The following is a 26,510-nucleotide window of genomic DNA, read 5'->3' as shown; positions in this document are numbered from 1 at the left end:
GAATACTGTTAATGATTTAAAAAGCCTTAAATAAACTTGTCACTTTCTATATTTTGGGATCCCTTTCCCCCTACACTCCATGTCGTAGCCTTAGATCTTTGAATGGAGGTCTGCTTATAATTCCAAGAGCCCAGCTTAAAGAAGTATTGAAGCAGCTATTTTCTGTTAAGCACCTAATATCTGGAATACTTAACCTATAGAAACTTGCCAGGCTAATACCGTAGAACATTGTCGGGCAACCGGTGCACCGGTGGAATTTTCTAGGGGCGCCACGAAAACTTTTGTAAAATATTTAAAATTGGTAGTTTTTTTGAACCTTTGGTTGATTAAAAAGATAATGTTTAAAAAAATATATTTTATGTTGGAAAAACAGATAACAGAACACTTACGGAAATGAAGTCTAAGAAACGCGAGAGACTTCATATGATCGACAAGGAAATGAGCGTCTGTCTTTCGAAAATTGATCCTCGCATCAGTCTCATATGTGCTGAAAAATAATCTCAACGTTCACATTAATTAAATTTAAGATTTATCCTTTGATTCCTTTATTAATAAAATGTCTTTCAAACTTGTAAAATTAACTGTTTTTATTGGCGAATGTCCATAGATTGTGTCGTCACGACTTTATTTATGGGCAGTCCCTCAGGTGCACCGCAACTCGAAAAAGGTTGCCTTTCACTGCTGTAGAACATTTTAAAAAACTATTAAAAACTATCATTTTAATATGGCTTTTTCATTTTATTTTAGTTGTATTCTTAATAGACTATATGGGCATAGAACTATGATAATCTTGAGGGATCTGTACTGATCTGTACTAATCCTCACTATTCTCTGCTGTCTTTTCCGGTTCTTTTTTGGTGGCAATTTGCACCACCGCCACCTGATCAAGTCACCATACAGCCACCTGTGATGACATAAGGACGGCGGGTATCTCAGCTGTCCACGAGACCAGCTTCGTCATGTGGAGCATGAACACTAAGACAACAAATTTAAGAACATTTATGTTAGGTAGAATGCCCAGTGGGGGCATTGGAACCCCTGCAGATTTTGTTTTTTTTTTTCTCCAGCCTAACTGCATTTTTTTGGGGTTTTCTGTCCTCCCAGCCATCTGACCTTACCTTTTATTTTTTTTACTTATCGTTTTTTCTTTTTAATTTGTTGCCTTTCCTGACTTGGTTTTCTTTATTTGTAACTTTTTCTTGGTCTTTTTGTAAAACACTTTGTTGTATGAAAATGTGCTATAGAAAGTAATGTTGTTGGTGTTATTATTCAGTCAAAAATTCCTAAACTGGATTCCCACCCTTGTTTTTGTGTGTGTGGTGTTAGCATCTTCTGCCCAGGGTTCCTAGATGGGTTTTTGTTTGGTGAACTCCAGCGATTCCTCCCACATCCCAAAGACGTCCATGTTAGACTAATTGGCGACTTTAAGATCGACTCTGCATGAGTGTAGCTGTGTGATTGAGTGGGCCCTGTGATGAACTGGCACCTCTTTCAGAGTTAGCTTGCTCCTTGCCCCAAGTGTTACCCGGACAGGTTTTTTTGGCCAACACAGCCTTGACTAGGATTAGCCAGTCCTGAGAATATTATGATATTGCAGTTGCTCTTAATATTTTTGTTAACTAATTATCTTTTTGACATTTGTTTCTTTTGAAAGGAATCATAATAAGACAAAGTCGATTCACTATCAGATCTTTCTAAACAAATGACCATATACAAGCTTTCGAGGCAACTCAGGCCCCTTCTTCAGGCAAGATGTAATTGCCAGAAAAAGCGGCCTGAGTTGCCTTGAAAGCTTACATATTGTAATCTTTTTAGCTAGCCAATAAAAGGTGTCATTTTGCTTGATTTCTCACTACATTCATAACGGCTAACATGGTACAACACCCTAAACAAATTACCCAAATTCATCCTGTCAGCCATGTTTATTAAGTAAGATTCCAAAGATGGCCCTCCACCAGCTACTGATTTCACATCTGGGCTGTGCACATACATGTGCTTGCATGACAATGTAGACACCAATATGTCAAAATAGCATTACAACTATCCACCTTAACATTTTATATAAATATACCTGGGCAACACTGGGCACTGCCGCTAGTCTTTCCATACAATATATACGCGTTATATACAAGGTATGATTTATTAGGAAAAATTTAAGAAGAAGAACCTTTTCAGTTTAAGAACAGGGGATTAAGAGGTGGCATGATTTAAGTGTCACAATTTTGATCCACTGGATGAATTCCCTTTATAATTTTAAAATGAGTTTATCAAGAACATGGGGACACAGTTGAAAATTTGCTAAGTTTTGCACAAGTTTTATAGACACAAGGAGTGGTCGTTCTGTGGCTAAGGATCTGTGCAGTCATCTGGAAGGTTGCTGGTTCAAATTCCATTACTACCAGAAGGGATTCTACTCTGTTGAGCCCTTGAGCAAGGCCCTTTACCTCAAAATAGCTTCAGGGGTTCTTCAAAATGGCTGACCATGCACTCTGATTCCCCAAAGGGTCATGTGAAAAGACAATTTCCCCCTGGGGTTTAAGAAATAATATCAAATCAATCAAAATCAAATGGAATAAGTGACTAAGTAGTGTCGTTGACAGAAGTGTTTAGAGACCTTTGAATCTCGACTTGATGTTGCTTTGGAGGAAGTAGTGGGATAGAACTGGCGAGCTTTGTTGAGATGAATGGCCTGTTCTGGTCAAAAGTTTCTCATGACGTTCTAATGTTGTTCATCGCCTTGTTGCTTATTCATGATAGCTGCCATTTTGTCTTCCCGTCATTAATGAAGCCTTCCATGTAGATAACAGTGTATCTTCAGCGGTCAAGACCTTGGTTTACAATGCAGCAGGTTTAAAGCTCATCCTTATGAGCATTTCCCTATTCAAGTCACAGATTCAAAAGCCTTTTCTTAATGCCCTTTTTCCAAGTCCTTATTACTAAAATCTTTCCTGGTTTTTGACTAATGCTTGAATTTTTGACCTCGAATTTTTGCCACATTTTGGTTTTAGTATCTAGCGTGATTTGATCTCACAATTTTTGACTACGCCTTGTCTCCTGGTTTCTCATTAAAAAAACTTCTTTCCTGTTCACTAACTTAACAAATACAAGATTAGGTTATTATGCCGGTTATGGTTGATACTGAACTAGGTTTACTACAAAGTGAAGCATTAATGATAGGAAAAATATCCGATACACATGTAACAAATTAACTTTCTTTCAATTATCTCTTTTGACAGTGTCACATGAGTAGGAGGCAGATAAGGGCCTGAGTAAGTGTGACTGTCTGTCTTTCTCAGTTCCCTACAGACCTTTCCCGGGAAATCCTCCAAAGTTCTGGCTCCTCAGAAGATATCATTTCGGGTGTTGACCCCTTTGCTGACATCACTTTAGAACCTGAAGACATCACTTCCGGAGCCGGGCCCTTTGCTGACGTCACATCCGGTCCCACGACATCACCTCCGGTGCCGGGCCCTTTGCTGACGTCACATCCGGTGCAAAAGACATCACTTCCGATCCCGGCCCTTTTGCTGATGTCACTTCCTGTATGGGCCTTTAAAGCCTCTATTTTGGTCTATGATAATCATTTCTGTTTTGGACTCTGCTCTATGCACATCGTCCTCCTAATAATTCAACTTTTGCAGCCAGGAAAACAATATATGGGTGGCTGCCCCAAGTCTTTATAATGTCGTCTAATTTTTGTCACAACAGTCATACTATAGATTTATCTCTGGGTATTCTGCTGTTTGGCCACCATATTAAAAAATGTGCATCTTATTGTAAGTGGCACCTCCACCAAAAAAATTAAATATTTTTCTTATTTATTACTTACCTCAAGTAGTTTGTGGTGATGGCTGAGAAAAAATGCTAATCTCATCTTTTCTTACAGAATGGGGATATAATACAAGCCAATAGTGTGTAAAACTGTAAAATGGAAAATGATATGAAAAAAGTACATGGAAAAAGAAAAAAAAATCTTATTTTATAGTTGTGTTACAAAATCTACATCAATCAATCAATCAACATTTATTTATATAGCACATATTCATACAAAAAAGTGTAGCTCAAAGTGCTTTACAAAATGAATAGAGAAATAGAAGACACAATAAAAGATAAACATAAGTCAACATTAATTAACATAGAATAAGAGTAAGGTCCGATGGCCAGGGTGGACAGAAAAACAAAAAACTCCAAAGGCTGGAGAAAAAAATAAAATCTGTAGGGGTTCCAGACCAAGAGACCCCCAGTCCCCTCTGGGGGGGACTGTTAATTTTCTAGTTGTTATACTCAAAACGTGTATGTTTGCAAAAATATTGTTAAACTGATAATTCCAGAATGATCAATGCACATCATAAATAGGAAGCCTAAAGGCACATGGGAATTGAAGACAGGACTCTTGACCAATAAATGACAAGAAGAGGTGGTCTTTAAGTCAAAAAACTCCTGTAAATCTTGTGATGGATGGCCGGGGCCCATGCCCGGCCGGGATGCCCCAGCAGCATATGTTCTAAGGGAGCAAGCATAGGAAACCCAATATCTCCCCCTGGATGTTAGATGGCAGCCTCCCTGGGTTTCAGTGGTGCCTCAGACTCCCGCAGGGCAGGGTTGGAGTTTGGTGCAGCCCTGTTGGGTTCCACAGGCGCCACCAGAGGCTGCTGCTAGCCCCTTCTGGGCACTAGTTTCACCGCATCCAGATACCTAATAAAAGGAGCCAGCAACCACCACTCATTGGCCAGAGTCGGGAGGAGGAGGACAAAGCTTGGAAGAGGAGTGGTGGTGGAAGAGAAAGAAGAAGAAAGTGTGTGGTGTGTTTTTGGTAGTGCTTATTTTACACTTGGGACTGTGTTGTGCCTGTGGGGATTACGGGGAAGATGTACCCCACAGGTGAAGAACAATAAAAGTTTGTTGGTTTTTACACGTGCCTCTAGTGTGACTATGTGTCGGGTCATGCACTTATATAGTGCCTTGTTACAGTCTTTAGGCTTCCTGTTAATGTGTGCATTGATAATCACAGAAGTAACTATTTAACAGTATCTTACCAAAGAAGCCTTCCTTTGGCACATTTTGAGGAAGCAACTAGATAAATGACGTGCAGATTATGCCACACAAGTAATGTGAGATTTTTTTTTTCTTTTTTCCATGGACGTTTTTCACATCATCTGCTGCTGTGTCGCTTGGTCACTACTGTGACGTATTGGTATGATTTTGGGTCCTCAAAGGCCACCAAATGTTTATTTCTGTCGTTAAGTCCAGTTCCAGTATTGCTAGGGGCGTGGCCTCTGAGGTCAGAAGCCATGCGTAATCAACGCGATGAGATCAAAGGACAGTCCTTATCCGATCTCCGGATAGCAAATCTACAAATGTCAAGGTCAATTTATTTATATAGCACATTTAAAACAACATAATGCTGGGGCCAAAGTGCTTTACAATAATAGAATAAAAGAAAAACATACAATTAACTTGAATAACATAAATAGAAATAAAATAGACAAACATAAATAAAATAAATAATAAATAGAAGTAATGTTACCTAATCACAATGAAGAAACCAGCAGTATTACTGAAGATCATGGAATGCAAGTGAATAGAAATGAGTGTTTCATCTCGTTTTGAACAGTTCAATTGTAGACGACTCCTTTATGTGATGAGGTAAAGAGCTCCACAGGCGAGGAGCAGCAGCTGCAAATGCTTTGTCCCCCTTAGTTTTACACTTAGTACGAGGGACAACATGAGACAACTGACCAGAAGATCTAAGCACTCTAGATGGCTGGTGTAAAACACACAATTCGGATAAATAGGCAGGAGCAAGCCCATGTAAAGATCTGAAAACTAAAGCACAGTATGTCTCTCAACAAGATTTTAATATCAATTCGAAAACTGACATGCAGCCAGTGTAAAGAAGCTAATATTGGGGAAACAGAATCAGACTTTCTTGTTCCAACCAGGAAGCAAGCGGCAGCATTCTGGACCAACTGTAAGATGCGTATCAGGGATTTGCTAATCCCAGAATATAGTGAGTTGAAGTAATCGAGGCGAGAAAAGATAAAAGCATGAGTAGCTTTCTAGAAAGTATTTGTTCTGCTTATTTCTTGCATGTGTGCTAAGTTTTGACCCTCTTGTTCTTTCGATCACGATTATTGTCTCTCGTTTTGGGCTTCAGTTGCATTTCGCTTTATATCTTTTTTGTATTGTTTCTTTTTTACACTCATCTCCTGGTTTTTGCTCAAAAGTTTATCTGCCAGTTCGCTGACAGAACAACTATATGCTTCTGTTAGGTCATAAACTTCTCTCTATCCATTCTACGTGAAAGCACAAGACCAAACAATTCTTCTTGGCCACTTCTACAAAGTACATGTAATAAAAGGGGAAAAAGATCATAAAGAGTTGAGGCACCAGTCAGTAATCCCAGTATAATTGCCAAAAAAACTCATAATGTCTTTCCAGGTGCAAAGCCAAAGCTAGTCCGATGTAAGATGGCGGTGCAGGTGGCTAGAAAGCAAGAAGCCAGGAAGAGGTGGGCCCAGGTGACTGGAAATTGTAAGTGCCGTCAGAGGTCTTTGGGACGTCAGTCTTCTGGCCTGTAGATAGAGAAAGGAGCGATGCAGTAAAAGACAGTGCCCACCCTTGACTCGAGGTGGAATCACTATTCAATGAGCCCTGAAGTTGTCTCCTAAGTGCATGTGTGTGCCATAACATATAAAAAACAAATATTTGGTTGGAGTATTCGATTAAAATACTTCAAGCTGGTTTTCTAGCATAACCAATACAGTACCAGATTACGTTTAACGCGCATTGATTTATAAAGTTACAACAATAATAACAACATTTATTTCTGTGGCACATTTTCATGCAAACAATGTAGCTCAAAGTGCTATACATGATAAAGAAAGAGAAAAAAGATAAAGTAAGAATTAAAATCAGAGAACACTAATTAACATAGAATAAAAGTAAGGCCCGATGGCCAGGGAGGACAGAAAAAACAAGAAAAAAAAACTCCAGTCGGCTGGAGAGAAAATAAAATCTGCAGGGGTTCAGAGGCCATGAGACCACCCAGCCACCACAAGGCATTCTACCGAACATAAGATAGTGTGGTATATGGCCGGCTTGTCATCCCGGCAAATACCCCCAGGCCGCCAGATGGAGCCCACCCTGCAGTATGGAGGTGCCCCGAAGACCAGCAGGGAATCATGGACTATGTAATTTTTATACACGACCCTGCTGGATACCACAGGGGCCACAAGAGGGAGCTGCAGGGAGGACCGAAGAATCATTTGTGCCCTATAACCCGGAAGTGCGTCACAGGAAGAGCGACAACAGAAGTGACGTGCTTCTGGGGTGAAAGAAAAGGACTTGTACCTGACCCGGAAGTGCTAGAGAATCACATGGACTGGGGATTGGGAACACTTCCGGGTCAGGGTGTATAAAAGGACTGTGGGAGCTCCCAGACGGCGAGCTGAGCGGGTGGAAGGGTGGCAACGCGTCTGGGAGTGGAGGATCGTATTTGTGTTTGTGATTGTTGACTTATATGAGTATAGTGGAGGAGAGGGTGCTTTGTGCACTGTGGAAGATTAATAAAGTCAACTTGTGGACTTTTATCTGGTGTCTGGGGTCGTGGACAACGGTTCAAGGGAGCGTTACTGTCCCTTATCTGTCACAATAGATAGACACTTTATTAATCCCAAGGGGAAATTCACATAATCCAGCAGCAGTATACTGATACAAAAAAACAATATTAAATTAAAGAGTGATAAAAATGCATGTAAAAACAGACAATAACTTTGGATAAATGATAAATAAATGATCAGTCCTAGGTTAATACCAAGGTGGCATTTAAAATCCCACCGGCTCCAGGGTGACTTAGTTCTTTAACAGAGAGCTGATCATGAAGGTACCAATGTGGTGCACAGTCACTGGGTCATTTACTACATTGTGGTACTTCTCACTATTGATTATGGTGCGAGACACGATCGGCAAATCAAGTGCGGTTGGAGTCTCCCTTAGTTATTTTCGTGACAAATGCTTGATCTCTTCATCCCCCTTGATAATTTTGGCAGCATGCAGATACTCTATCATTTAATCAAGTGGACGGGGACACCCCTTAATCATTTCAGCCTGCAGATACGCCTTTGTTTCATTAAGCGAGATGAGGTGGGATCGCAGGATTGGGAAAAAAGGCCCCATGACATCAAAATCCTCACGATGCTCATCCAGAACACCCTGATGGCAGATCTATCTTTGGTTCAAACCAAACTAGGTTTACCACAGAGTGACACATTGGTGATCAGAAGCATATTTATACCATACACTTTACACATGTCACAAATTCATTTATCTGAAAGTCATACTATGGATTTCTCTCTGGGTACTCTACTTTTCCAAAGATATGTGTGTGTTAGTGTAACTGATGACTGTTACGCTGGATTAGTGAGACCCCTTATAATAATCTGGTTCTTGTGTTGTAGATGGTACTGCTTTGAATTGGATTGAGTCAGTCTGAGTTCGCTATATCATTTTTATTTTTTCAGAGAGCAAATCAATAGATAGTAATAGATAGATAGATACTTATGAGATCAGCAAGACAATTGTGCCAAATTGAAACTTTTTCAGACAACACATAATGCGTTCAAATTTGCCTACGGCACAAGTCAAAAAGATTTCATTCAAAATTCAATGTGGACTCTAGCGACTTATTTAACAAATGCACCTTTATTACTTTCCACTAATTGCACTCATTTTTCCAGATAAGAGACGACAATCCTGGAATGGCCCGAACTTAAACAGGTGCGGCACCGGGAGAGGACGAGGGATGAGAGACTCTTGTGGTAAGAGATGCAGGTGTTAACAGTAGCAGAACACAGAAACACAGAGCCAGCAGATGGCCGTGCCGAATGTCACCACTCATTACAGGATCTACACTGCCAGGTGTCTCTTACTGAGGCCAAAAATGTGGTCACATTTAATATAAAATGAAAATGAAGGCAAATTTCAACTTTTTTTTTTATTGCCATATTTTAAAGGTTACACGCTTGGTGTGCTTGGATACTAATGATGTCAGTTTAATTATTTTTTTAGATGGGAAAAAAATTAAGCGTTTAACTGAAACAGTGCTTATCCTGACATGAAAATAATATTTAAACCATTCACGTATTAATATTTTTTAAGTATTGAGTGTTGCTTGGTTTGAGGAAAAATACATTTAAATGATTTTAGTATAAGGCTGAAATATAATAAAATGTGTGAAAAGTGCTGAGGTCTGAATACTTTCTGAGGCACCGTACTTCAGATTTTAATCTGTACGTGGCTCAGGTAACCTTAATTCAAGTAGGGCATTGCATCTTTAAAAATCAAACAGACATAATGTCACAATGTTGACAGAACATTATTAAAAGCTAAAGTCATGTCAAACTGGCATATTTCAGGACATCCTTCACTGTATCAGGGCATGACATAAAAGGACCTAAAATCCACCTTAAAAAAGGATAAGGTTCTGTGTGTCCATCTACTTGAAATGTCTCTGTCATTCCAAACAATGGCATAACACAAACAATTTTAGAATTAAAATGCATTGCATCTCTCATTCCAACATATGGTGCATCACAAACAATAACACTGCTTTTCTGAATCCCATACAAAATGGCATATAACAGAGACGTATGCATTGCATCTATCCTTCCTACAGATGGCGCATCACAAACAATAACACTGCTTGTACAAATCCCATGCCAAATTGTCACTGTCGTGCTCCACTGACAGACTGAGGAGATCATTCCTCCCCCACACTATGCGACTCTTCAGTTCCAACGGGGGGTAAACGTTAACATTATACAAAGTTATTGTCTGTTTTACCTGTATTTTTAGCACTCTTTAATTTAATATTGTCTTTTATCAGTATGCTGCTGCTGGAGTACGTGAACTTCCCCTTGGGATTAATAAAGTATCTATCTATCTGTCTGTCTATCTAACAGAGACATATGCATTGCATCTATCATTCCAACAGATGGTGCATCACAAACAATAACATAGTTTGTACGAATCCCATACCAAATGGCATATAACAGAGATATATGCATAGCATTTCTTTCTAACAGATGATGCATCACAAACACTCACACCACTTTTACTAATCTTATACCAAACAGCATATAACAGAGACATATGCATTTTATGGTGTACTACAGACATTAACACGGAGGTTTACATGTCCTGCTAAGGAAGAGACAGGTTAATTTTTTTACTGAGCTAACTCTGAGAAGTGCTTAAAAAAATGAAACCAAAATAAAAAAACAAACAAAAAAAAAAACTACTAAATCCTAATGATAGACAAGAAGTGAAGACGAGAAAACAGATAAAGAGGTCAAATTGAACAAAACTAGCAAGAAGCAAAAAAGCAAATAATAATTTTTTTAAAGAGATTGTATCCCCAGATAAGTTAAAAAAAAGGAGCGCCCATCTGACCTTTTATCCCGTTGCACTGATTACTTGCTGATCACAACCCAAGAATCCATGCGCCTTGAAATGTTGGATGAGGTGCTAATGACGGCTCTCCAATTGGCAGAGAAGAAGGACCTGAAAATAGCTGTCATGACGTTAGAATTTACAACTACTGTATGAAACACACAAACTTAATCATGACACTACGTTAATTATTTAGACTTGATAACTTGTCCTAAATGGCCAGTATATGTGTACCAAATTTCAGGTCAATAAGTAAAATGGTTTGCGTGATACTGGTGATTTAAAATCCTGGACAGACAAACGGATAGCCATGGTAGCGCATTATACTGAAAGACTGTAGATACAGTGGTGTGGAAAAACTATTTGCCCCCTTCCTGATTTCTTATTCTTTTGCATGTTTGTCACACAAAATGTTTCTGATCATCAAACACATTTAACCATTAGTCAAATATAACACAAGTAAACACAAAATGCAGTTTTTAAATGATGGTTTTTATTATTTAGGGAGAAGAAAAATCCAAACCTACATGGCCCTGTGTGAAAAAGTAATTGCCCCCTAGTTAAAAAATAACCTAACTGTGGTGTATCACACCTGAGTTCAATTTCCGTAGCCACCCCCAGACCTGATTACTGCCACACCTGTTTTAATCAAGAAATCACTTAAATAGGAGCTGCCTGACACAGAGAAGTAGACCAAAAGCACCTCAAAAGCTAGACATCATGCCAAGATCCAAAGAAATTCAGGAACAAATGAGAACAGAAGTAATTGAGATCTATCAGTCTGGTAAAGGTTATAAAGCCATTTCTAAAGCTTTGGGACTCCAGCGAACCACAGTGAGAGCCATTATCCACAAATGGCAAAAACATGGAACAGTGGTGAACCTTCCCAGGAGTGGCTGGCCGACCAAAATTACCCCAAGAGCGCAGAGACGACTCATCCGAGAGGTCACAAAGACCCCAGGACAACATCTAAAGAACTGCAGGCCTCACTTGCCTCAATTAAGGTCAGTGTTCACGACTCCACCATAAGAAAGAGACTGGGCAAAAACGGCCTGCATGGCAGATTTCCAAGACGCAAACCACTGTTAAGCAAAAAGAACATTAGGGCTTGTCTCAATTTTGCTAAGAAACATCTCAATGATTGCCAAGACTTTTGGGAAAATACCTTGTGGACTGATGAGACAAAAGTTGAACTTTTGGAAGGCAAATGTCCCGTTACATCTGGCGTAAAAGGAACACAGCATTTCAGAAAAGAACATCATACCAACAGTAAAATATGGTGGTGGTAGTGTGATGGTCTGGGGTTGTTTTGCTGCTTCAGGACCTGGAAGGCTTGCTGTGATAGATGGAACCATGAATTCTACTGTCTACCAAAAAATCCTGAAGGAGAATGTCCAGCCATCTCTTCGTCAACTCAAGCTGAAGCGATCTTGGGTGCTGCAACAGGACAATGACCCAAAACACACCAGCAAATCCACCTCTGAATGGCTGAAGAAAAACAAAATGAAGACTTTGGAGTGGCCTAGTCAGTCCTGACCTGAATCCAATTGAGATGCTATGGCATGACCTTAAAAAGGCGGTTCATGCTAGAAAACCCTCAAATAAAGCTGAATTACAACAATTCTGCAAAGATGAGTGGGCCAAAATTCCTCCAGAGCGCAGTAAAAGACTCATTGCAAGTTATCGCAAACGCTTGATTGCAGTTATTGCTGCTAAGGGTGGCCCAACCAGTTATTAGGTTCAGGGGGAAATTACTTTTTCACACAGGGCCATGTAGGTTTGGATTTTTTTTTCACCCTAAATAATAAAACCATCATTTAAAAACTGCATTTTGTGTTTACTTGTGTTATATCTGACTAATGTTTAAATGTGTTTGATGATCAGAAACATTTTGTGTGACAAACATGCAAAAGAATAAGAAATCAGGAAGGGGGCAAATAGTTTTTCACACCACTGTAGATAGATAGATAGATAGCTTTGAGTAGTGAGAAAAATGTTATATAAATGTAAAGAACTGTTATTATTATTACATAGATCATGTGAAAGGCACTATAAGATAGATAGATAGATGTTGTAATTAAACAATCATATAATCCACAAAACATCAAGTGTGCCCAGTGCCTTCCTTAAGGCAACCATTTTAACTTCTTTCATCCCCCTGGATCCTCTTTAAAGTCAATTAATTCAAATTTAATTAAATAAAGATCTACTGATTATGGCAATAATCAAAAAATTAAGTTCCAGAAATTAAATTGCCTCAAGCCTGTTAACACGCCTAATTAATTGAAAGAACGCCACTTAACACAGAGCAGATAGTGAAAATCCTAAAAGCTTTATGAGTAATTAATTAGATGACACAGTAAGGGACGATGGAAACCACCTGACTGACTGAACAATCAACACTTCTACCGAACTATCATACTCAAATTAAGACATACTGCAGTTATACATAAATCAATGTCCAGAACATCAGTGTTAGTTTATAAAATTTTAAAATCTTCATATTTCAAAGCCTACGTATTTAAGGAGCCTCGGAAAAAAAGCTCAGGTTTTATTGTGTTTTGGCAAAACTCCTTCAACTCAGATGATGTAGAAAACCAATTTAAGCCCATGTCACAATGATCTAATGCATAGTGGGTTATCTGCTCTTTGATATTAATCTCAAAGGGACAGAAGGAAACAGAAATATGCACCTTATTTCTCCACACTGATAGGTAAGCTCCTCAAGGTTAAAAATCTGCTGACACCGGCAGGAGCTTCTGCAGATTTTTTAAGAATGCTTCCAATATGAATAGCCTGGCAAATAAAAAGAAAGCCCATGCTGTAAAATTTATTGCTCCCTTTATATTTTCTTTTTTTTATTCTTGATCATAAGTTTACTTTTTCTTAAAGTCTGTATATTTCGATCAACACATAGATAGATAGATAGACAGATAGAAGATAGATAGATAGTGTCACAAAACTGAGACATACGCGAAGAAGTTTTGGGGCAGCCACCCATATATTTTGGTATCCTGGCTGCAAAATCGTTTTTCATCACCAACAACAGCACTGATGTGCATACAAATGAGTCCAAGACAAGACTGAGGGTAAGGGGAAAAAGGGCAGGCTTTTAAAGGGGAAGACAGGAAGTGAGGTCATGGGAATCGGGCATGTGTTCGTCACTCATTGGATCAGACCCGGACGTGACATCAGGGGGGCCGGCTCCTGTTGGTTCTGTCTCCATTGGTTCGATCCCGGAAGTGATGTCACGAGAGCCAGGTGGAGTCTCCCAGGGATGGTCTACAGGGAAGTGAGAAAAAGAGTCAGTGCACTCTGCCACACCCCGGCCTGCCTCAGAACTGTCTTCACTCAAGCCCTTTAGCTGCCTCCCATGCGCACGTGTGTGACAATAGATAGATAGATAGATACTTTATTAATCCCAAGGTGAAATTCACATAATCCAACAGCAGTATACTGATACAAAAAACAATATTAAATTAAAGAGTAATAAAAATGCACGTAAAAGCAGACAATAACTTTGAATAATGTTAGCATTTACTCCCCCGGATGGAATTGAAAAGTCGAATAGTGTAGGGGAGGAACGATCTCCTCAGTCTGTCAGTGGAGCAAGACAGTGATAAAAGTCTGTCACTGAAGCTACTCCTCTGTCTGGAAATGATCCTGTTCAGTGGTCATGATTGACAGGAGTTTGCTTAGTGCCCGTCGCTCTGCCACAGATGTTAAACTGTCCAACTTTACTCCTACAATAGAGCCTGCCTTCTTAACAAGTTTGTCCAGGCGTGAGGCGTCTTTCATCTTCATGCTGCCTCCCCAGCACACCACCGCGTATAAGAGGGCGCTCGCCACAACCGTCTGGTAGAACATCTGCAGTATCTTACTGCAGATGTTGAAGGACGCCAACCTTCTAAGAAAGTATAGTCGGCTCTGACCTTTCTTACACAGAGCATCAGTATTGGCAGTCCAGTCCAATTTATCATCCAGCTGCACTCCCAGATATTTAAAGGTCTGCACCCTCTGCACACAGTCACCTCTGATGATCACGGGGTCCATGAGGGGCCTGGGCCTCCTAAAATCCACCACCAGCTCCTTGGTCTTGTTGGTGTTAAGGTGTAAGTGGTTTGAGTCGCACCATTTAATAAAGTCTTTGATTAGCTTCCTATACTCCTCCTCCTGCCCACTCCTGATGCAGCCCACAATAGCATCTTAAAGTGTATTACTTTAGTTAGCTGAAAAGATGTGAAGGCTGGTCTTTTTCTTCACTAAATCTGGTAACCTTCACTTCTTCATGGTTACATTAGCTTTAACCCCACAATTTTGTTTATTAAAAAAAAAACAAATTAGAAAAAGACCTCTTCAAGATGTTAAATGAGTGTAACACCATGAACAGTGGTGGCTCTGAGGCTAAGGATATGCACTGGTATCTGGAAGGTTTCAGGCTCAAATCCCGTTACTGCCAGAAGGGATCCTACTCCATTAGGCCTCTTGAACAAAGCCCTAAACCTGAAAATTGCTCCATGGGTGCAGGAAATCGCTGATCCTGCTGTCTGACCCCCAAAGGTCATATGAAAAAATACAATTTCTTCCTTGAAGACTAACAAAGTATGTCAAAAATAAATAAATAAAGGCAACACATAGGCTTTGCCTTAAAACCTGAATTAGTTGGGATGGACTAGCTCAATACAAATGGCCACTTGCATAGTATAAACACATCTGGACTCTAAAAAACTCTGTGACTACTCAACCTTGATAATAGCAACTCTGAAGTTCTAACAGAAATTATCATATGGCACGATTGGTAAGCACTGCTGCCTCACAGCTCCAAATTTCAAGGGTCATACTGTGGATTCAGAAGGTATTCAGACCACCTCACTTTCTTTATTGCGTTGAAGCTAAGCATGTTCAGGTCCGGCCAATACTTCGATGGGAGACCATTTAGGAAGAGCTTGAGTTGATGTTGGAAGAGGTCTTGGTGAACCCAGCAGGGGGTGTTTACCCTTTGGTTTGAATGTGGATCTTGATGCCCCAGCGCCGCAATGGGGACACTGTGTTGTAAAAATGGCACTGTCCTTCGGATGAGATGTAAAATCAAGGTTCGGATTCTCTGTGGTCAAAAAAGATTAATGGGCATCATTAGGTGCATCATAGGGTGTATCCCGATGTCCAGGCTAAATTGCCCACCATGGCCCAGTTGTTCTGGCCGTCTAATCATCCCCTGTCTCTAATTGGCCAACTGTGTTGAGTGTAATGGCACAAAAATGGCTGCCGTCGCATCATCCAGCTGGGTGCTGCACATTAGTGGTGGATGAAGTGGCTCCCTACTCTCCAAATAAAAGCGCTTTCAGTAGTTAGAAAAGTGCTATATAAATGCAAGGAATTATTATTATTATTATTATTATTAGATGTAATTTTAAATAGATATAGCTATAAAGGGCTAATGTCCAGACCTGGGGCCTCATGCATAACACCGTGCGTAGAACTCACACTATAAAATGACGTAAGCACAAAAGCCGAAATGTGCTTATGCACAGAAAAATCCAGATGCAGGAAACTGTGCGTACTCCAACTTCCACGTTCTTCCGCTCCATAAATCCCAGTCAGCATGAAAAGTAACGCTTGTGCACACGTGTGCTGTCCTGCTCCAACTCCTCCCAGAATTCCGCCTCTTTGTATATGCAAATCAATATAAATAGCCCTTAAGCTCAGCGTTCTGTGAAAAGACAATGGGAAAAGCAAGAGGGAAAATGGAAGAATTTCAGCGAATACCAAGTGGAGGCAAGGAAAACGTACTATTTGTTGGTTTAAACAGCGGGATAATCAACAAAAGGAGGTTGATCGACTGACATAGCGTGTCGGAGAAACTCAAAAGCTCAAGTTCACAAAGTCGCACAGTGCCCGACATAAAAGTCGCCGTGAAAAGGTGAGTCGTAGCCCACCATCTGAGCATCATATGAAAGCTTATTAGGGCACAGAAAAAAAAGGCACACAGTGGGGAAAAAGCATGAAATTTCCACTTTATTATGTACTTTATTTTGTCATTAAAGTAGAACATCATAAACTTAATCTTAAATTTGTTTAGTTAACCAGTTTCTCAAATCACATCGTAAGTAAAGTAGCATGTTAAATGCTTTGTTTTGTATGTGTTCTTCTATGTGCACTATGTGTGTGAATCATTACGTGCTTCTTAAACCGGCTTTCCCTACCTCTGACAGGACACAGAATCCATTACATTCGTGATATTACAGCTCTCTGATTAACTAAAATACTGAGATGTATACGTGAAATCCATTTTCATGATGATAGGAGTTAAAGCACGTTGTTAAACATGGGTTTCACGGCGCAGTGATTGTGCGTGACCTCCGATGAAATAATTTATTGCAGCAATACTCATGGGTGGCTCTAGGCTCGTGGCGGCCCTGGGCAGAGGAAATATTGGTGGCTCCTTCGCCTGCCAATGTCAATATGGTATCTTATGCACGGCGGATGGCCACGTCCATTGCGGACACTGCATAGCCACCTCGTGCTCATGACACAAGCGTTTAACTTTTGACGAAATTTGCCGCTGCGTTTTTAGCTGTGTCGTTATTTTCTCTTTCTGTTTTATATTCAATATATATTGGCGTGGCGGCCCTTGGGATATGGCGGCCCAGTGCAGGTGCACAGTTTGCACATGCCTAAGGCCGCCCCTGCAGTACTGTCTCTTTCAAACGTACTAACTTTCAATTCCTGTCCTTACTTTTCTTTCTCCAAGTAACCGATCGCCACACAATCAGCTCTGTAATGGACGTTAAGCCATCTGTAAGCTTATAATGCTGATTCTTCAAAACTTTTAAGGAAAATTGAAATATCTTCGTAGCACATGTTTAATTATTCCATCCTTCACGCCAGTCCCAGTGAAGCATACAGTGCGAGTGAAGCGCCAGATCTTTGCTAGCGTAGTGTGGCATCCGGCCGGGGCGCCCAGGAGGACCGGAGGAGGGCTTGTGCCTACTCCAGACCGCGAGGGGGCGTCCGCCCTGGTTATGTTGGGGGCCTTGGGTAAAGGGCTTGGAAGCCCAGCCCTGTAGGGACCCGTGGCCACCGCCAGGCGGCGCCCCGGTGCCTGGATATCCCTGGAGCCCAGCACTTCCGCCACACCAGGAAGTGCAGGGGGGAAGACGACAGGGGACACCTGGATGGTTTCCTGGGGCGTGTCTGCGGAGGAGTGCCGGGAAGCAGCTGGAGCCCATCCGGGTTCCTATTTAAGGGGCCGCCTCCCTTCAGTCGATGGCGGAAGTCGGGTGGAAGAGGGACGGAGCTGGAGAGGGGACTGGAGTCGGCCAGGAGAGAGAGGCATTTTGACTGTGTGGCCTGGACATTTGGGGGAACGGTGCAAGAGGCACTGGGACGTGCACTGATTGAACCTGTAAATATTGTAAATAAAGGGTGTGTTGGGTGAACTAACGATGTCCGTCTGTCTGTGTCCGGGTTCAAGTTCACAGTAGCAACACGTGTCCTTTAATTATTAACAATATAGATTATTTAAATGAAGTAAAAGTTTTATCTGTATAATATAATAAACATATTTTGCTGCATTTCACCTTAAAAATGATATCGTCATCACACTCATTATAAAGTGGCTCAGGTTGTGCAATATTATACAGTAACTGTAATGCAAGTTTACAGTGAGGTGATTGTACTAATAAGTACAAACAGTTCTACAAGGAGCACTTGATGGACTGATTGAGTGCATTTAGAGCTCTTGGGATAAATCTGTTTCTGAACTGCGAGGTCCGTACAGAAAGGTTTGAAGCATTTGTCATATGAGAAGCAGTTCAAATAGGAAGCATGGCTTAGGCAGCGTGTGCTTGATGCTGTTTACTGCTAATTCTCTTTCTGATCAGCTGCTCCGAGTGGTGCAGTGAGAGTAATATGGAAAAAGATGATCCACTGTGGCAACCCCTAACAGGAGCAGCTGAAAGGTGAAGAAGAAGAAAGTGCAGTGAGAGTAACAACGTTAAAGCAGCTATGGTATTTACAGTAGAATAGTTTGACCATTCTGTGGACCATTATATTGTTACTGGTTAATTACAATCAAATGCATTAAACTAATAAACAATATGTGGTTGATTTCAGTGTATTTATAAAGCCTCATCAGCATAGGATAACCACACAGGAACAGTAGCACTGCTTTGATGCTGGGTGCCGCCAGTCTGCAAAACCAAACGGAGAACTTGCGTACGACAGGGTATGAGGTACCGTGGAAATGTGCGTGGCTTTACGCCAAGATTATGTTTTATACATTGTGATTTGAATGTGGAAACGATCTTACGCAACATTTCTGTGCATACGCACCGTTTATACATGAGGCCCCTGGGATGGCTCCATTCGCTTAACTAGTCAGGAAGACAATGTAACAGAGAGATGGGGGAGACTCTACTATCATTTTAATCTCCTTCCTTGAAGTGACATATCTATATATTGTAAAATAGGGCAGAAACAAAGATAAAGAGTAGGGGCACCACCATTGTGGTATAATTGGATTTGCAAAAGCAAACGAAAATATGCAGTAAATGCAGAACATTCTTTTCAGATTGGAACTCTGGATAGGAACTGAAACAAGATGGTTGATTTACGGGTTATGAGTTCAACTGGCAGGAAGAGGAGGGTCCAGGTGGACAAACACGGAAGTGATGTCAGCGACAGAGTTCTGCAGATGGAAGAGAAGAGACGGCATCAGAACACAGTAGCAATCCCTGGTCCGGCCATGTAATTATCGTCACCAAAACCTTTAAGCTGTCTCCCATGTACTGTATTTCCCCGAAAATAAGGCCTACTCCGAAAATAAGGCCTTGCATGATTTTCAGGTTGCTCTGTAATATAAGCTCTACCCCAAAAATAAGCCCTAGTCAAGATTGTCAGCTAAAAATAAGGCGCCTAAAACCGGGTTTATACTTCACATGATGTGACGTGTGCTCCAGTGGATGCTTCTGCTACACTAGCATGGTACTGTTTATACTTGCACACGCACTTTACATAAATCTGGAGGATTCCATCACTTTGCAGTGTGAAATATCACCACGTTGAGAAGATGTTCGGCTTCACTGTGTTGTGAATTGCCTGAAACATCCATTAAATTCCAAGGACACATTGGAACAATATATCTGGAAAAGGTGTTTAATGATTACATGCGTCAATCCGGAGATGCGCCCATTCCAGCAAGCATCGGGCGTGAGACACAAACAAAATCCCTGGATCAGGCATCAGCTAATCACAAGCTGAACACAAGCACTCACATACACTAGCGTCATTTTAGTGTCACCGAATCTTCAAACCTCCATGTCTTTGGGAGAAAAATGGAGGAAAAAAACCTCTGCCACGGATGTCTAACTGCCCAGCTCTGTGCCTACAATAGAGCCTGCCTTCCTCACCAGTTTGTCCCTCTTCTTTATGCTGCCTCCCCAGCACACCACTGCATAGAAGAGGGCACCCACCACAACTGTCTGGTAGAACATCTGCAGCATCTTATTGCAGATGTTGAAGGATGCCAGCCTTCTAAGGAAGTATAGTTGGCTCTGTCCTCTCTTACACAGAGCATCAGTATTGGCAGTCCAGTCCAATTTATCATCCAGCTGCACTCCCAGGTATTTAAAGGTCTGCACCCTCTGCACAGTCACCTCTGATGATCATGGGGACCATGAGGGGCCTGGGCCTCCTAAAATCCACCACCAGCTCCTTGGTCTTGCTGGTGTTAAGGTGTAAGTGGTTTGAGTCGCACCATTTAACAAAGTCTTTGATTAGCTTCCTATACTCCTCCTCTTAAAATCCACCACCGGCTCCTTGGTCATGGGGGGTACTGAAGCATATCCCAGCTAGCAAAGGGTGCAAGGCAGGAACAAAACCCTGGACAGGGTGCCAGTCTATCACAGGGAACCCCCCCCCCACCAATAAAACACACACACACACACAAATTTAGTATCACCAATCCACCTAGTCAGTCAGTCAGTCATTATAAAACCCACTATATCCTAACACAGGGTCACCTGGGTCTGCTGGAGCCAATCACAGCCAGCACAGGGAACAAGGCAGGAAGAAATCCTGGGCAGGGTGCCAGCCCACCTCAGGGCACACACATCAAGCACACACTAGGGACAATTTTTAGGATCGCCATTGCACCTAACCTGCATGTCTTTGGACTGTGGGAGGAAGCCGGAGCACCCGGAGGAAACCCACACAGACACGGGGAGAACATGCAAACTCCACACAGGGAGGATCCAGGACACAAACCCTGGTCTCTTTACTGTAAGGCAGCAGCACTACCACTGTGCCACTGTGCCACCCAGATAGCATTTGAAGTATTTAAAAAGCACAATGCAGGAACAAACCCTGGACAGTGTGCGGACACAAATTGAATTTGCCCAGGTGTATGGCTGGGATGTATCGCCCAGTGCCCCTAACCTGCATGCCAGGGTGCCAGCCCACCTCAGGGCACACACATCAAGCACACACTAGGGACAATTTTTAGGATTGCCCATGTACCTAACCTGCATGTCTTTGGACTGTGGGAGGAAACCAGAGCACCTGGAGGGAACCCATGCAGACATGAGGAGGACATGCAAACACTACACAGGGAGGACCCAGGACATGAACCCTGGTCTCTTTACTGTAAGGCAGCAGCACTACCACCGTGCCACCCAGATAGCATTTGAAGTATTTAAAAAGCACATTGCAGGAACAAACCTTGGACAGGGCAGAGACACACACACACATCCCAGCCACCCACCTGGGCAAGTATTTAAGGAGGAAGCCATAGCACCTTGGGAGAAACTCACACAGACATGATGAGAACTTGCAAACTCTACACAGAGTGGACCCAGGACACAGACCTTGCTCACCTGACCAAAAGACAGCAGCACCACCACTGCACCAACCTGCAACTGTTTAAACAATGTAATAATTATAATAAGATAAAAAAATCGACTGTATATTAATAAGGCGGAGACAGTGCCACCCTTCAATAACAAGTCTAGTCAGGCAAAATGAGTAGATTGTGATTTTTTTATCTAGTACCACAGACAATATATATATTTTTAATATATTTTCTCTTTTCCTTTAAGAGCTGCATTGTAGCTACAAAAAAAAAAAGCAATTATTACTGAAATAAAGTGGACGCGGTGGGGTCCCCAGAGGCTAAGAAATGGCACCTTTGAATGGTAATTCTGAAAACTTTAACTTATCTTTTAAGAGTCTTTTGTTACCAAATGCAATGCTGTGCAGCTCGGCAAAGAGTCACTAATTGGATCAGCTAGACGAGAGGAAATGAGCAGACGGCAGCCACAACTCAATTAAAGTCTCTGCTACAGTAATTTTATTTTAAATGCTGAGACTGTTTGGTGTTTCTAGTTGGCATGGCAGGCAGCAAGTGAGCCAAAGTCCCTTTCTACAAGCAGATTGATGACTAAGGAATAGGCGTTATAATAGAGCAAGCTGAATAATCGTTTCCTATTGCTTGGAGATTGAAGAAGAATATGCTCTTCTCCCGTTAGTATTTCTGCTTTTTAATTGGGGCACATTTTACAAGTAATAACTGGTAGGCAGTGAACAGAGGCTGTGGATTACTAAAAAATATCTGTAAAAGGAGAAAGGTCAGCATTAATGCTTTGACCAGCAGGTAAATAATTAGGTTTTATCACTAAGGTCAGAACATGAGAACAATCTGGATGAGAACAGGCCATTCAACCCTACAAAGCTTGCTAGTCCTATCCACTTAATTCTTCTAAAATAACATCAAGTCGAGTTCTGAAGATCCCTAAATTTCTACTGTCTACCACACTACTTGGTCACTTATTCCATGGGCCTGTGGTTCTCTGTGTGAAGAAAAACTTCTTAATGTTTGTACAAAATTTCCAACTGTGTCCCCGTGTTCTTGATGAACTCATTTTAAAGTCACCGTCTTGATCCACTGCTCTAATTCCCTTCATAATTTTAAACTCAGGTCACCTCTTAATCTTCTTTTCCTTAAACTGTAAAGGCTCAACTCTTTTAATCTTTCCTCATAACTCATCCCCTGTAGCCCTGAATCAGCCTTGTCGCTCTTCTCTAGACGTTTTCTAGCTCTGCTATGTCCCTTTGTAGCCTGGAGACCCCAACTGCACACAGGACACCAGAAGAGGCCTCACCAGTGTGTTATAAAGCTTAAAGATTACCTCCTTGGACTTGTACTCCATTCATCAGGGGTGCCCACACTTTTTTGGCTTGCAAGCTTCTTTTAAAATGACCAGGTCAAAATGATCTACCTACATTAAAAATTATATATTGTAAAAGAGAGATCAAATACAAACATAAAGGTTTGGGGTTACCGGCCCCGTATACTGAAAAATTATCCACAGTATACAAAATATTCAGGTCAAAAAATACATGAATAAACAGTATATGGTTGACTGTCAAAGATGGCGTCGGAGGAGTATTTATTTAGGAGGGGCTGGAAGTGGAGGAATGCTGGGTAGGAGCCGTGGTGGATGATGGGATTGCTGACGTCATGGGTAATGGACAGAGGAAGGGCGGAAGTAGTGTACTGCGGGAAGCTGTAGGAGGTAGGTTCATGGCGGCGGTGCGTCTTTTTTTCTGTAAGAAACAAAGAGAGAAAGGTTAGTACCCCGCCACTCCCTCCTGGCGTATGACTTCCCGATCGTATTAAGGCCCGTCCTCGGCCCCTACTCAGCTCGGGCAGACCGAACCGAGAGGTCGTGAATACGGGAGAGGGCATCGGCATTGGCCTGAAGGTTGCCACGATGATAAGTGACTGTGAACTTGTACGGTTGCATATCCTGAAACCAGCTGGTGACTCGGGGATTCGACTCCCTGTGCAGTGACATCCACTACCAACAGGTAGTAACGTAAATGAGTCAGCGCCCACTTAATGGCCAAGGCTTCCCTCTCCACTGCCGCATACCTGGTCTCCCGATCCAGCAGTTTCCGGCTCAGGTACATTACGGGGTGCTCGACACCATCGATACTTTGGTTCAACACGGCGCCCAGGCCTGTGTCCGAAGCATCGGTCTGGAGGAGAAAAGGAAGAGTAAAATCAGGGGTTCTCAAAACCGGTGCCGAGGTCAGGGCCTTTTTCAAGTCACTGAATGCTTGTCCCGCCATGTCGTTCCATACCACGTATAAGGGAGCGCCTTTTTTCGGTAAATCAGTCAAGGGAGCTGCCGTTTCAGAGAAACGGGGCACAAACTGGCGATAGTACCCCGCTAACCCCAAGAAAGCCTGCACCTGTCTCTTGGTATTCAGACGGGGCCATTCCAGAATGTCTTTTATTTTTGAACATTGTGGTTTCACCTGTCCTCGTCCCACTACGTAGCCTAAATACTTGGCCTCCTTTAAACCAAAGAAACACTTACGGGGATTTATGCGGAGACTGGCCTTCACTAGTGTCGCGAAGACAGCGGATACCTGCAATAGATGCTCCTTCCAGGTGTCGGAATAGATGACTACATCATCCAGGTAGGCGGCACTATAGGACTGGTGGGGCTTTAGCACTCTATCCAACAGACGTTGAAAAGTCGCTGGGGCCCGTGCAGTCCAAATGGAAGGACCTTGTATTGCCAATGTCCACTTGGGGTGCTGAAAGCAGTTTTCTCCTTGGCAGATGCCGCTAAGGGAATTTGCCAGTACCCTTTTGTCATGTCAAGGGTAGTCAGATATCGAGCCGTACCCAAGCGCTCATTAAGGTCATCTATCCGGGGCATTGGGTAGGCATCGAACTTGGAGACTTGGTTTAGACGTCTGAAGTCATTACAAAATCTCCAGGAGCCGTCGGGATTAGAAACGAGGACGATAGGACTGGACCAGGGACTATGGCTCTCTTCAATAATATCCATGTCCAACATCAGTTGAACCTCAAGTTCCACCTCGGCGCGTTTTGCTTCCGGGAGTCTATAGGGTCTCTCCCGGACTATAACTCCGGGTGCCGTGACGATGTCGTGCTCAATCAGCGAAGTCCGGCCTGGTGCCTCGCTCACTACCTCGGGAACGGCCAAGATTGCCTGGGTTAATTCCTGCCGTTGTAGTGGGGTCAGCTCGTCGCCGAGGTTAATGGCAGGTGTGCATGCGAATAGGGAGAGGGATCTTTCCAAGGTTTTAACAAATTTACATGGTAGATCCTCTCGCTTGGCTGACGATTTGGTTGTTTAACCAAATAATCAACGAGCCCCTTTCTTTCTTTAACCTCGTATGGTCCTGGCCAGTGAGCCAATAATTTAGAGTGGGAGGTAGGAACGAGCACCATCACCCGATCCCCCGGGTGGAACTCCCGGAGTACCGAGTTGCAGTTGTAGCACCGAGCTTGCGCTGCTTGCACACAAGTCACGTGTTCCTTTAGGAGTGGCCTAATCTTATTGAGCCTGTCGTGCAGTTGCGCCACATACTCTAATATATTAGTGGAGGGTAGGGCCTCTGCTTCCCAACCTTCTTTTATTATGTCCAATAGTCCTCGGGGTTGTCGTTTATACAATAACTCAAAAGGGGAGAAACCCGTGGAGGCCTGGGGTACTTCCCGGTAAGCAAAAAGCACAAGTGGTAATAGTTGGTCCCAGTTCCTACCGTCCGCGTTGACTACCTTGCGTAGCATCTGTTTAAGAGTCTGGTTAAATCGTTCCACCAACCCGTCCGTTTGCGGGTGATAGACAGACGTCTTCAGGTGCTTAATACAGAGTAACCTGGCAACCTCCCTGAACGTATCCGAGGTAAAGGGCGTACCCCGGTCCGTAAGGACTTCTTTGGGTATGCCCACTCTAGAAAACAGGTTGACCAATTCCCGTGCGATGTTTTTTGTATTAGCGGAGCGCAGAGGAACCGCCTCTGGATACCGGGTTGCGTAGTCAACCATGACCAATATATATTTATGGCCACGATTAGAGGGTTCCAGGGGTCCGACCAAATCCACCCCTATTCTGACAAAGGGAACATCAATTAGTGGAATGGGGATTAGAGGAGCACGGTCCCTCCTAGGTATCTGGCGAATCTGACACTCCGGGCAGGACTGGCAGAAACGCCGGACCTCCTCATTAATCCCGGGCCAGTAAACCTCTCCAAAGTCTTCTCGGCCCCGAGGTGGGCGCCTAAGAGGTGAGCATGAGCTAATTCTCTTTAGATCTACCGGTTGATCGCGACTGACGCATTGGGCACCCCTGCTATAGATAGTGTGAAATGATACCCCTTGACATGTCAAAAAAGTTTGGGGCAGCCATTCACATACTTGAATAAAGGCTGCAACAAGTGAAATTGAAGGTAAAATATTCTACAGTTTGAGTCTACAACAGAAATGATTCACAGAAGGAAGTTGGCTGGGTTTTAAGGCAAAGCAGGGGAAGTGACATCATTGGGCCTGGAAGTGACATCATCAGCCATGGAACCTGAAGTGACGGCAGAATTTTCTATGTTTGGTCTGCAAAAACGTATCAAATGCTGCCCTCAGATCCAGGAGAATTAGAATTGACATGTTATTTGTATCGATATTTAGCCATAAATCTTTTCTAAGCCAGTTTCTGTGTTACCTCTATATTTAAAGCCTGGAATTTATCATTTATAAAATCATTATTTAAGCACCTGTTCAACCAGTGGAAAAAGACCACTTTTTCCAATAATTTATTTAAAAAAGGGAAGATTAGCAATGGGTCTAACATTATCTAGGACTGAGGGGTCCAGGTTGTGCTTTTTGAGAATGAACTGCTATGGTTTTAAAGAGATTTGGGAAAACACGCTCTTGAAAATCCTGGTTCCTGTAATGGCACTACATGGTTCTATATTAGGTTGTTGAACCTTAGCTTGACAAGGCACCATTTCATTCTGGAATGGGTTCTTTGTGCTTTGAAAAACATTCCTAATATGTAGAAGAAACCCAACATGTTTCATGTATGGTAGGCGGCAGGACTCTTAACAGATTAAGAAAACCTGGACTTAGCCTGTGTTACTGTACAGTATGTATGCAGCATGAGTTCTATAAAAACCATGACCTGTTGGTATTTCACCAATCTGTTACCATTGTGGAAGACCAACCTCGGTGCAGACAGACAGAC

The sequence above is a fragment of the Polypterus senegalus genome, chromosome 4, assembly GCF_016835505.1.
Source record: "Polypterus senegalus isolate Bchr_013 chromosome 4, ASM1683550v1, whole genome shotgun sequence".
In the NCBI taxonomy this organism is placed as follows: Eukaryota; Metazoa; Chordata; class Cladistia; order Polypteriformes; family Polypteridae; genus Polypterus; species Polypterus senegalus.
This window is presented reverse-complemented; position numbering follows the sequence as displayed.